The sequence below is a fragment of the Carcharodon carcharias genome (assembly GCF_017639515.1).
Source record: "Carcharodon carcharias isolate sCarCar2 chromosome 29 unlocalized genomic scaffold, sCarCar2.pri SUPER_29_unloc_12, whole genome shotgun sequence".
NCBI lineage: Eukaryota > Metazoa > Chordata > Chondrichthyes > Lamniformes > Lamnidae > Carcharodon > Carcharodon carcharias.
The window spans coordinates 211,266-226,366 of NW_024470657.1; the positions used below are offsets into that span (position 1 = coordinate 211,266).

At 38.2% G+C, this 15,101-nt stretch overlaps 1 protein-coding gene across 3 annotated transcripts in view; it reads right to left on the bottom strand.

Moving 5' to 3' along the window:
* lsr (lipolysis stimulated lipoprotein receptor) overlaps positions 1 to 15,101 on the bottom strand; it is a 200,819-nt gene that overhangs the window by 138,182 nt on the left and 47,536 nt on the right. The gene's annotated exons all lie outside the window — the stretch shown is intronic.

Here is a 15,101-nt window from a genome sequence, read left to right on the forward strand (position 1 = left end):
TTCCCCATACATGATATGGGCAGACTATATCTTCCCCATACATGATATGGGCAGACTATATCTTCCCCATACAAAATATGGGCAGACAATATCTTCCTCATACGCGATATAGGCAGAACATATCTTCATCATACGCGATATAGGCAGAACATATCTTCATCATACGCGATATAGGCAGAACATATCTTCATCATACGCGATATAGGCAGAACATATCTTCATCATACGCGATATAGGCAGAACATATCTTCATCATACGCGATATAGGCAGAACATATCTTCATCATACGCGATATAGGCAGAACATATCTTCATCATACGCGATATAGGCAGAACATATCTTCATCATACGCAATATAGGCAGAACATATCTTCCCCATACACGATATAGGCAGAATATATCTTCCCCATACACGATATAGGCAGACTATATCTTCCCCATACGCGATATAAGCAGACTATATCTTCCACATACGTGACATAGGCAGACTATATCTTCCCCATACGTGACATAGGCAGACTATATCTTCCCCATACGTGACATAGGCAGACTATATCTTCCCCATACGTGACATAGGCAGACTATATCTTCCCCATACGTGACATAGGCAGACTATATCTTCCCCATACGTGACATAGGCAGACTATATCTTCCCCATACGTGACATAGGCAGACTATATCTTCCCCATACGTGACATAGGCAGACTATATCTTCCCCATACGTGACATAGGCAGACTATATCTTCCCCATACGTGACATAGGCAGACTATATCTTCCCCATACGTGACATAGGCAGACTATATCTTCCCCATACGTGACATAGGCAGACTATATCTTCCCCATACATGACATAGGCAGACTAAATCTTCCTCATACGCAATATAGACAGAATATATCACCCCCATATGCGATATAGGCAGAATATATAATCCCCATACGTGGTATAGGCAGAATATATCTTCCCCATACGCAATATAGGCAGACTCTATCTTACCCATACGCGATATAGGCAGACTCTATCTTCCCCATACGTGATATAGGCAGAATATTACTTCCTCATACATGATATAGGCAGACTATATCTTGCCCATACATGATATAGGCAGACTACATCTTACCCATATATGATATAAGCAGACTATATCTTCACCAAACATGAATAAACAGAATATATCTTCACCATACATGATATAGGCAGTCTATATCTTCACCATGCATGATATAGGAAGTCTATACCGTCACCATACATGATATAGGCAGTCTATATCTTCCCCACACATGATATAGTCATACTATATCTTCACCATACATGATATAGGCAGACTATATCTTCACCATACATGATATAGGCAGACTATATCTTCACCATACATGACATAGGCAGACTATATCTAACCCATATATGATATAAGTAGACTATAACTTTACCCTACATGATATAAGCAGACTATATCTTCACCAAACATGAATTAACAGAATATATCTTCACCATACATGATATAGGCAGTCTCTATCTTCACTATACATGATATAGGCAGACTATATCTTACCCATATATGATATAAGCAGGCTATAACTTCACCCTACATGATATAAGCAGACTATATCTTCACCAAACATGAATAAACATAATATATCTTCACCCTACATGATATAAGCAGACTATATCTTCACCAAACATGAATAAACGGAATATATCTTCACCATACATGATATTGGCAGTCTATATCTTCACCATGCATGATATAGGCAGTTTATATCTTCACCATAAATGATATAGGAAGTCTATATCTTCACCATACATGATATAGGCAGACTATATCTTCCCCATACATGATATAGGCAGACTACATTTTCCCCATACATGATATAGGCAGAATACATTTTCCCCATTGATGATATAGGCAGACTATATCTTCCCCATACATGATATAGGCAGACTATATCTTCCCCATACATGATATAGGCAGACTATATCTTGTCCATACATGATATAGGCAGACTATATCTTGTCCATACATGATATAGGCAGACTATATCTTGTCCATACATGATATAGGCAGACTATATCTTGTCCATACATGATATAGGCAGACTATATCTTGTCCATACATGATATAGGCAGACTATATCTTGTCCATACATGATATAGGCAGACTATATCTTCCCCATACATGATATAGGCAGTCTATATCTTCACTATACATGATATAGGCAGATAATATCATCCCCATACATGATATTGGCAGATATTATCTTCCCCATACATAACATTGGCAGATATTATCTTCCCCATACATGATATAAGCAGACTATATCAACAGGATACATAATCTAGACAAACTATATCATCCCCATGCATGATATTATCAGATTATAGCTTTAGCATACATGATATAAGCAGTCTATAACTTCACCATACATGACTAATAGGCAGATTATATCTGCACCATACATGACATAAGCAGACTATATCCTCCCCATACATGATATAGGCAAAGTATACCTTCACCATGCATGATATAGACAGCCTATACCTTCCCCATACATGATATAGGCAGATATTATCTGCCCCATACATGATATAGGTGGACCATATCTTCCCCATAAGAGATATAGGCAGACTATAACTTTCCCATACGTGATATAGGCAGAGTATATCTACACCAGACATGATATGGGCAGACTATATCTTCCCCATACATGAAATGGGCAGACTATATCTTCCCCATACATGATATGGGCAGACTATATCTTCCCCATACATGATATGGGCAGACTATATCTTCCCCATACATAATATGGGCAGACTATATCTTCCCCATACATGATATTGGTAACTATATCTTTAGGATACATGATATAGGCAGACTCTATCTTCCCCATACATGATATAGGCAGTCTATATCTTCACCATACATGATATAGGCAGATAATATCATCCCCATACATGATATAGGCAGATAATATCATCCCCATACATGATATTGGCAAATATTATCTTCCCCATACATGATATTGGCAGATATTATCTTCCCCATACATGATATTGGCAGATATTATCTTCCCCATACATGATATAAGCAGACTATATCAACAGGATACATAATCTAGACAAACTATATCAACCCCATGCATGATATTATCAGATTATAGCTTTAGCAAACATGATATAAGCAGTCTATAACTTCACCATACATGACTAATAGGCAGATTATATCTGCACCATACATGACATAAGCAGACTATATCCTCCCCATACATGATATAGGCAAAGTATACCTTCACCATGCATGATATAGACAGCCTATACCTTCCCCATACATGATATAGGCAGATATTATCTTCCCCATACATGATATGGGCAGACTATATCTTCCCCATACATGATATGGGCAGACTATATCTTCCCCATACAAAATATGGGCAGACTATATCTTCCCCATACAAAATATGGGCAGACTATATCTTCCCCATACATATGGGCAGACTATATCTTCCTCATACGCGATATAGGCAGAACATATCTTCATCATACGCGATATAGGCAGAACATATCTTCATCATACGCGATATAGGCAGAACATATCTTCATCATACGCGATATAGGCAGAACATATCTTCATCATACGCGATATAGGCAGAACATATCTTCATCATACGCGATATAGGCAGAACATATCTTCATCATACGCGATATAGGCAGAACATATCTTCATCATACGCGATATAGGCAGAACATATCTTCCCCATACACGATATAGGCAGAATATATCTTCCCCATACGCGATATAAGCAGAATATTTCTTCCCCATACGCAATATAGGCAGACTATATCTTCCCCATACGTGACATAGGCAGACTATATCTTCCCCATACGTGACATAGGCAGACTATATCTTCCCCATACGTGACATAGGCAGACTATATCTTCCCCATACGTGACATAGGCAGACTATATCTTCCCCATACGTGACATAGGCAGACTATATCTTCCCCATACGTGACATAGGCAGACTATATCTTCCCCATACGTGACATAGGCAGACTATATCTTCCCCATACGTGACATAGGCAGACTATATCTTCCCCATACGTGACATAGGCAGACTATATCTTCCCCATACGTGACATAGGCAGACTATATCTTCCCCATACGTGACATAGGCAGACTATATCTTCCCCATACGTGACATAGGCAGACTATATCTTCCCCATACGTGACATAGGCAGACTATATCTTCCCCATACGTGACATAGGCAGACAATATCTTCCCCATACATGACATAGGCAGACTAAATCTTCCTCATACGCAATATAGACAGAATATATCACCCCCATATGCGATATAGGCAGAATATATAATCCCCATACATGATCTAGGCAGAATATACCTTCCCCATACGCAATATAGGCAGACTCTATCTTCCCCATACGCGATATAGGCAGACTTTATCTTCCCCATACGAGGTATAGGCAGAATATTACTTCCTCATATGTGATATAGGCAGACTATATCTTCTCCATACATGATATAGGCAGACTATATCTTGCCCATACATGATATAGGCAGACTATATCTTGCCCATACATGATATAGGCAGACTACATCTTACCCATATATGATATAAGCAGACTATATCTTCACCAAACATGAATAAACAGAATATATCTTCACCATACATGATATAGGCAGTCTATATCTTCACCATACATGATATAGGAAGTCTATACCTTCACCATACATGTTATAGGCAGTCTATATCTTCCCCACACATGATATAGTCATACTATATCTTCACCATACATGATATAGGCAGACTATATCTTCACCATACATGATATAGGCAGACTATATCTAACCCATATACGATATAAGTAGACTATAACTTTACCCTACATGATATAAGCAGACTATATCTTCACCAAACATGAATAAACAGAATATATCTTCACCATACATGATACAGGCAGTCTCTATCTTCACTATACATGATATAGGATGTCTATATCTTCACCGTACATGATATAGGCAGTCTATATCTTCCCCACACATAATATAGGCAGTCTATATCTTCCCCACACATGATATAGGCAGACTATATCTTACCCATATATGATATAAGCAGGCTATAACTTCACCCTACATGATATAAGCAGACTATATCTTCACCAAACATGAATAAACATAATATATCTTCACCCTACATGATATAAGCAGACTATATCTTCACCAAACATGAATAAACGGAATATATCTTCACCATACATGATATTGGCAGTCTATATCTTCACCATGCATGATATAGGCAGTTTATATCTTCACCATAAATGATATAGGAAGTCTATATCTTCACCATACATGATATAGGCAGACTATATCTTCCCCATACATGATATAGGCAGACTACATTTTCCCCATACATGATATAGGCAGAATACATTTTCCCCATTGATGATATAGGCAGACTATATCTTCCCCATACATGATATAGGCAGACTATATCTTCCCCATACATGATATAGGCAGACCATATCTTCCCCATACATGATATAGGCAGACTATATCTTCCCCATACATGATATAGGCAGACTATATCTTCCCCATACATGATATAGGCAGACTATATCTTCCCCATACATGATATAGGCAGACTATATCTTCCCCATACATGATATAGGCAGACTATATCTTGTCCATACATGATATAGGCAGTCTATATCTTCACCATACATGATATAGGCAGACTATATCTTCCCCATACATGATATAGGCAGACTATATCTTGTCCATACATGATATAGGCAGTCTATATCTTCACCATACATGATATAGGCAGTCTATATCTTCACCATACATGATATAGGCTGATAATATCATCCCCATACATGATATTGGCAGATATTATCTTCCCCATACATGACATTGGCAGATATTATCTTCCCCATACATGATATAAGCAGACTATATCAACAGGATACATAATCTAGACAAACTATATCATCCCCATGCATGATATTATCAGATTATAGCTTTAGCATACATGATATAAGCAGTCTATAACTTCACCATACATGACTAATAGGCAGATTATATCTGCACCATACATGATATAAGCAGACTATATCCTCCCCATACATGATATAGGCAAAGTATACCTTCACCATGCATGATATAGACAGCCTATACCTTCCCCATACATGATATAGGCAGATATTATCTGCCCCATACATGATATAGGTAGACCATATCTTCCCATAAGAGATATAGGCAGAGTATATCTACACCAGACATGATATAGGCAGACTATATCTTCCCCATACATGATATAGGCAGACTATATCTTCACCATACATGATATAGGCAGACTATATCTAACCCATATACGATATAAGTAGACTATAACTTTACCCTACATGATATAAGCAGACTATATCTTCACCAAACATGAATAAACAGAATATATCTTCACCATACATGATACAGGCAGTCTCTATCTTCACTATACATGATATAGGATGTCTATATCTTCACCGTACATGATATAGGCAGTCTATATCTTCCCCACACATAATATAGGCAGTCTATATCTTCCCCACACATGATATAGGCAGACTATATCTTACCCATATATGATATAAGCAGGCTATAACTTCACCCTACATGATATAAGCAGACTATATCTTCACCAAACATGAATAAACATAATATATCTTCACCCTACATGATATAAGCAGACTATATCTTCACCAAACATGAATAAACGGAATATATCTTCACCATACATGATATTGGCAGTCTATATCTTCACCATGCATGATATAGGCAGTTTATATCTTCACCATAAATGATATAGGAAGTCTATATCTTCACCATACATGATATAGGCAGACTATATCTTCCCCATACATGATATAGGCAGACTACATTTTCCCCATACATGATATAGGCAGAATACATTTTCCCCATTGATGATATAGGCAGACTATATCTTCCCCATACATGATATAGGCAGACTATATCTTCCCCATACATGATATAGGTAGACTATATCTTCCCCATACATGATATAGGCAGACTATATCTTCCCCATACATGATATAGGCAGACTATATCTTCCCCATACATGATATAGGCAGACTATATCTTCCCCATACATGATATAGGCAGACTATATCTTCCCCATACATGATATAGGCAGACTATATCTTGTCCATACATGATATAGGCAGTCTATATCTTCACCATACATGATATAGGCAGACTATATCTTCCCCATACATGATATAGGCAGACTATATCTTGTCCATACATGATATAGGCAGTCTATATCTTCACCATACATGATATAGGCAGTCTATATCTTCACCATACATGATATAGGCTGATAATATCATCCCCATACATGATATTGGCAGATATTATCTTCCCCATACATGACATTGGCAGATATTATCTTCCCCATACATGATATAAGCAGACTATATCAACAGGATACATAATCTAGACAAACTATATCATCCCCATGCATGATATTATCAGATTATAGCTTTAGCATACATGATATAAGCAGTCTATAACTTCACCATACATGACTAATAGGCAGATTATATCTGCACCATACATGACATAAGCAGACTATATCCTCCCCATACATGATATAGGCAAAGTATACCTTCACCATGCATGATATAGACAGCCTATACCTTCCCCATACATGATATAGGCAGATATTATCTGCCCCATACATGATATAGGTAGACCATATCTTCCCCATAAGAGATATAGGCAGAGTATATCTACACCAGACATGATATAGGCAGACTATATCTTCCCCATACATGATATGGGCAGACTATATCTTCCCCATACATGATATGGGCAGACTATATCTTCCCCATACATGATATGGGCAGACTATATCTTCCCCATACATGATATGGGCAGACTATATCTTCCCCATACATGATATGGGCAGACTATATCTTCCACATACATGATATGGGCAGACTATATCTTCCCCATACATGATATGGGCAGACTATATCTTCCCCATACATGATATGGGCAGACTATATCTTCCCCATACATGATATGGGCAGACTATATCTTCCCCATACATGATATGGGCAGACTATATCTTCGCCATACATGATATGGGCAGACTATATCTTCGCCATACATGATATGGGCAGACTATATCTTCGCCATACATGATATGGGCAGACTATATCTTCGCCATACATGATATGGGCAGACTATATCTTCGCCATACATGATATGGGCAGACTATATCTTCGCCATACATGATATGGGCAGACTATATCTTCGCCATACATGATATTGGTAACTATATCTTTAGGATACATGATATAGGCAGACTATATCTTTCCCATACATGATATAGGCAGTCCACATCTTCCCCATACATTATATAAGCAGACTATATCTAAACGATACATGATCTAGACAGACTATATCTGCCCCATGCACGATATAGGCAGACTATATCTGCCCCATGCACGATATAGGCAGATTATATCTGCCCCATACGTGATGGAGGCAGACTATATCTACCCCATACGTGATGGAGGCAGACTATATCTTCACATTACGTGATGGAGGCAGACTATATCTTCACATTACGTGATGGAGGCAGACTATATCTTCACATTACGTGATAGAGGCAGACTATATCTTCACATTACGTGATAGAGGCAGACTATATCTTCACATTACGTGATAGAGGCAGACTATATCTTCACATTACGTGATAGAGGCAGACTATATCTTCACATTACGTGATAGAGGCAGACTATATCTTCACATTACGTGATAGAGGCAGACTATATCTTCACATTACGTGATAGAGGCAGACTATATCTTCACATTACGTGATAGAGGCAGACTATATCTTCACATTACGTGATAGAGGCAGACTATATCTTCACATTACGTGATAGAGGCAGACTATATCTTCACATTACGTGATAGAGGCAGACTATATCTTCACATTACGTGATAGAGGCAGACTATATCTTCACATTACGTGATAGAGGCAGACTATATCTTCACATTACGTGATAGAGGCAGACTATATCTTCACATTACGTGATAGAGGCAGACTATATCTTCACATTACGTGATAGAGGCAGACTATATCTTCACATTACGTGATAGAGGCAGACTATATCTTCACATTACGTGATAGAGGCAGACTATATCTTCACATTACGTGATAGAGGCAGACTATATCTTCACATTACGTGATAGAGGCAGACTATATCTTCACATTACGTGATAGAGGCAGACTATATCTTCACATTACGTGATAGAGGCAGACTATATCTTCACATTACGTGATAGAGGCAGACTATATCTTCACATTACGTGATAGAGGCAGACTATATCTTCACATTACGTGATAGAGGCAGACTATATCTTCACATTACGTGATAGAGGCAGACTATATCTTCACATTACGTGATAGAGGCAGACTATATCTTCACATTACGTGATAGAGGCAGACTATATCTTCACATTACGTGATAGAGGCAGACTATATCTTCACATTACGTGATAGAGGCAGACTATATCTTCACATTACGTGATAGAGGCAGACTATATCTTCACATTACGTGATAGAGGCAGACTATATCTTCACATTACGTGATAGAGGCAGACTATATCTTCACATTACGTGATAGAGGCAGACTATATCTTCACATTACGTGATAGAGGCAGACTATATCTTCACATTACGTGATAGAGGCAGACTATATCTTCACATTACGTGATAGAGGCAGACTATATCTTCACATTACGTGATAGAGGCAGACTATATCTTCACATTACGTGATAGAGGCAGACTATATCTTCACATTACGTGATATAGGCAGACTATATCTTCACATTACGTGATAGAGGCAGACTATATCTTCACATTACGTGATAGAGGCAGACTATATCTTCACATTACGTGATAGAGGCAGACTATATCTTCACATTACGTGATAGAGGCAGACTATATCTTCACATTACGTGATATAGGCAGACTATATCTTCACATTACGTGATATAGGCAGACTATATCTTCACATTACGTGATATAGGCAGACTATATCTTCACATTACGTGATATAGGCAGACTATATCTTCACATTACGTGATATAGGCAGACTATATCTTCACATTACGTGATATAGGCAGACTATATCTTCACATTACGTGATATAGGCAGACTATATCTTCACATTACATGATATAGGCAGACTATATCTTCACATTACATGATATAGGCAGACTATATCTTCACATTACATGATATAGGCAGACTATATCTTCACATTACATGATATAGGCAGACTATACCTTGCCCATACATGATAAAGGCAGACAACATCTTCCCCATACATGATATAGGCAGACTATATCTTTCCCATACATGATATAGGCAGATAACATCTTCCCCATACATGATATAGGCAGATAACATCTTCCCCATACATGATATAGGCAGATAACATCTTCCCCATACATGATATAGGCAGATAACATCTTCCCCATACATGATATAGGCAAACTACATCGTCCCCATACATGATATAGGCAGACTACATCTTACACATACATGAGATAGGCAGCCATTATCTTCCCCATGTATGATATTATCAGACTATATCTTTAGCATACATGATATAAGCAGACTATATCGTCCCATGCGTGACATAGGCAAATTATATCTTCACCATACATGACATAAGCAGACTATATCAGCCCCATACATTATATAAGCAGACTATATCTAAATGATACATGATCTAGACAGACTATATTGCCCCATGCACGATATTGTCAGACTATATCTTCCCCATACATGATATAGGCAGACTATATCTTCCCCATACATGATGTAGGCAGACTATATCTACACCATACATGATGTAGGCAGACTATATCTACACCATACATGATGTAGGCAGACTATATCTACACCATATCTGATATAGGCAGACTATATCTACACTATATCTGATATAGGCAGACTATATCTACACCATATCTGATATAGGCAGACTATATCTACACCATATCTGATATAGGCAGACTATATCTACACCATATCTGATATAGGCAGACTATATCTTCCCCATATATGATATAGGCAGACTATATCTTCCCCATATATGATATAGGCAGATTATATATTCACCATACATGATATAGGCAGACTATATCTTCACCATACATGATATAGGCCGACTATATCTTCACCATACTTAATATAGACAGAATATATATTCACAATAAATGATATAGGCAGTCTATATCTTCACAATAAATGATATAGGCAGTCTATATCTTCACCATACATGATATAGGCAATATATGTCTTCCCCATACATGATGGCAGACTATAACTTACCCATACATGATATAGGCAGATTATATCTACAACATACATGATATTGGCAGAATATAGCTAAACCATATCTGATATAGGCAGACAATATCCACACATGATATAGGTAGACTATATCTTCCCCATACATGATAAAAGCAGATTATAACATCGCCATACTTGATAAAGGCAGACCATATCTTCCCCATACGTGATATAGGCAGACTTTGTCTTCCCCATACATGATATAGGCAGTCTATATCTTCACATTACATGATATAGGCAGTCTATATCTACACTATACATGATAAAAGCAGACTATATCTTCACATTACATGATATAGGCAGACTATATCTTCACATTACATGGTATAGGCAGACTATATCTTCACATTACATGGTATAGGCAGACTATATCTTCACATTACATGGTATAGGCAGACTATACCTTGCCCATACATGATATAGGCAGACTATATCTTCCCTATACGTGATATAGGCAGACTATATCTTCCCCATACATGATATAGGCAGACTATATCTTCCCCATACATGATATAGGCAGACTATATCTTCCCCATACATGATATAGGCAGACTATATCTTCCCCATACATGATATAGGCAGACTATATCTTCCCCATACATGATATAGGCAGACTATATCTTCCCCATACATGATATAGGCAGACTATATCTTCCCCATACATGATATAGGCAGATTATATCTACACCATACATGATATAGGCAGATTATATCTACACCATACATGATATAGGCAGATTATATCTACACCATACATGATATAGGCAGGATATATCTTCCCCGTAAGTGATATAGGCAGTCTATATCTTCCCCGTACGTGATATAGGCAGACTATGTCTTCCTCATACATGATATAGGCAGACTATATCTTCCTCAAACATGATATAGGCAGATTATATCTTCACCATACATGATATAGGCAGACTATACCTTCCCGTTACATGGTATAGGCAGACTATATCTACACCATACATCATATAGGCTGACTATATCTTCCCCATACATGATATAGGCAGACTAAACCTTCCCATACATGATATAGGCAGACTATACCTTTAGGATACATGATATAGGCAGACTACATCCTCCCCATATATGATATAGGCAGATATTAACTTCACGATACATAATCTAGACAGACTATATCGTCCCCATGCATGATATTATCAGACTATATCTTTAGCATACATGATATAAGCAGACTATATATTCATCATACATGACAGTGGCAGAGTACATCTTTCCCGTACATGACATAAGCAGACTATATATTCCACATACATGATATAGGCAAAGTACATCTTCCCCATACATGATATAGGCAAAGTATATCTTAACCATACATGATATAGGCAGTCTATATCTTCACCATACATGATAAAGGCAGACTATATCTTCCCCATACGTGATAAAGGCAGACTATAGCTTCCCCATACGTGATAAAGGCAGTCTACATCTTCCCCATACATTATATAAGCAGATTATATCTTCCCCATAGGTGATATAGGCAGATTATATCTTCCCCATACATGATACAGGCAGACTATATCCTTAGGATACATGATATAGGCAGACAACATCTTCCCCATACATGATATAGGCAGACAACATCTTCACCATACATGATAAAAGCTGACTATATCTTCCCCATACATGATATAGGCAGACTATATCTTCCCCATACATGATATAGACAGACTATATCTTCCCCATACATGACGTAGGCAGACTATATCTTCCCCATACATGATGTAGGCAGACTATATCTTCCCCATACATGATGTAGGCAGACTATACCTTCCCCATACATGATGTAGGCAGACTATACCTTCCCCATACATGATGTAGGCAGACTAGACCTTTCCCATACATGATGTAGGCAGACTATACCTTCCCCATACATGATGTAGGCAGACTATACCTTCCCCATACATGATGTAGGCAGACTATACCTTCCCCATACATGATATAGGCAGAATATATCTTCCCCATACGTGATATAGGCAGACTATATCTTCCCCATACATGATATAGGCAGAATATATCTTCCCCATACGTGATATAGGCAGAATATATCTTCCCCATGCGTGATATAGGCAGACTATATCTTCCCCATGCGTGATATAGGCAGACTATATCTTCCCCATGCGTGATATAGGCAGACTATATCTTCCCCATACGTGATATAGGCAGACTATATCTTCCCCATACGTGATATAGGCAGACTATATCTTCCCCATACGTGATATAGGCAGACTATATCTTCCCCATACGTGATATAGGCAGACTATATCTTCCCCATACGTGATATAGGCAGACTATATCTTCCCCATACGTGATATAGGCAGACTATATCTTCCCCATACGTGATATAGGCAGACTATCTCTTCCCCATATGTGATATAAGCAGACTATATCTTCCCCATACATGATATAAGCAGACTATATCTTCCCCATACGTGATATAAGCTGACTATATCTTCCCCATACGTGATATAGGCAGACTATATCTTCCTCATACATGATATAGGCAGAATATATCTACACCATACGTGATATAGGCAGACTATATCTTCCCCATACGTGATATAGGCAGACTATATCTTCCCCATATGTGATATAGGCAGACTATATCTTCCCCATACGTGATATAAGCAGACTTTATCTTCCCCATATGTGATATAAGCAGACTATATCTTCCCCATACGTGATATAAGCAGACGATATCTTCCCCATACGTGATATAAGCAGACTATATCTTCCCCATACGTGATGTAAGCGGACTATATCTTCACCATCCATCATATTTTTTTTTTATCTGTTCATGGGTTGTGTGCATTGCTGGCGAGCTTTGTGAATCCCTAATTGTCCTTGCTCAGAGGTAAGGAATGTTCTCCTTCATTGGCAGAGGTATAGAGTATAAGGATATAACGTTGGAATTGTATGAAATACTGGTGCGGCAACAACTGGAGTATTATGTGCAGTTCTGGTCACCACATTACAGGAAGGATGTTATAGCTCTGGAGAGAGTGCAGAGGAGATTTACAAGAATGTTGCCAGTGTTAGAAAAGTACAGCAACGAGGAGAGATTGGATAGGTTGGGGTTATTTTCCTTAGAACAAAGAAGGCTGAGAGGTGACTTGATTGAGGTGTACAAAATTATGAGGGGAATAGATAGAGTGGACAGGATAAAATTGTTTCCCTTGGTGGAGAATTCTAGAACCAGGGGACATAGATTCAAGATAAGTGGCAGAGAAGGTGTAGTGGGGACATGAGGGAGAACATTTTTACACAGAGGGTAGTGGTGTCTGGAATTCACTGCCCAAGTTGGTAGTAGAGGCAGAAACTTTAAACTCTTTTAAAAAGTACCTGGATCTGCACCTTAAGTGCTGTAAGCTGCAAGGCTATTGGCCGGGTGCAGGAAGGTGGGATTAGAAAGGGAACCTTGGTGTCCTCGGGCTGGCATGGACAAGATGGGCGGAATGGCTTCCTTCTGTGCTGTAACTTTTCTATGGTTCTATGGTAAGAGTCAACCACATTGCTGTGGGTCTGGAGTCACATGCAGGCCAGACCAGGTAAGGACAGCAGATTTCCGTCTCTAAAGGACATTAGTGACCCAGATGGGTTTTTACAACAATCACAATGGTTTCA